This window comes from Eimeria mitis, genomic scaffold (assembly GCF_000499745.2).
Source record: "Eimeria mitis Houghton genomic scaffold, Emh_scaff3632, whole genome shotgun sequence".
NCBI lineage: Eukaryota > Apicomplexa > Conoidasida > Eucoccidiorida > Eimeriidae > Eimeria > Eimeria mitis.
In genome coordinates, this window is record NW_013571974.1 from 612 (window position 1) to 1092 (window position 481).

Consider the following 481-nt stretch of genomic DNA (forward strand, 5'->3'; position numbering starts at 1 on the left):
AGCGCCAGCAGCAAGACAAGGAGATATGGAAGTGGGGGCGATGGGTGCTGCATCTGTGGTGTATATACAGCTCATGCTGCAGCTTGGGGGCCCCTGTGCTGTGCCCTCACCTATTAGTTTATTTCATCGGGCTGTATGGGCCCTTAAAGCTGCTTGTATATATATGCAACATGCAGATGCTGCTGCTGCTGCTGCTGCTGCTGCAGGGGCTGCTAGACAACAGCAGCAGCAGCAGCAGCAGCAGCAAAAACACCTCGAAGCAGCAGCAGAAGAAGCAGGGTTGTGGCGAGAAGCAAGATGGATGCTGCAGCGGAAGGCTGAGCAGCTGCTGCTCTTTGGGGTTTCTCTGCTGCCTGTGCTGCTGCAGCAGCAGCAGCAGCAGCAACAGCAGCAGCAGCAGCAGCAGCAGTTTCTATTCTCAACCCCCCACAGCTTCCCTGCTCACCCCTCGCTGCTGCTGCTGCTGCTGCTGCAGCACATG

At 57.0% G+C, this 481-nt stretch overlaps 1 protein-coding gene across 1 annotated transcript in view; it reads left to right on the plus strand.

Moving 5' to 3' along the window:
* The window catches only part of EMH_0068000 (uncharacterized protein), a gene marked incomplete at both ends in the record, with an annotated part of 3381 nt that overhangs the window by 524 nt on the left and 2376 nt on the right, over positions 1-481 (plus strand). The gene's annotated exons all lie outside the window — the stretch shown is intronic.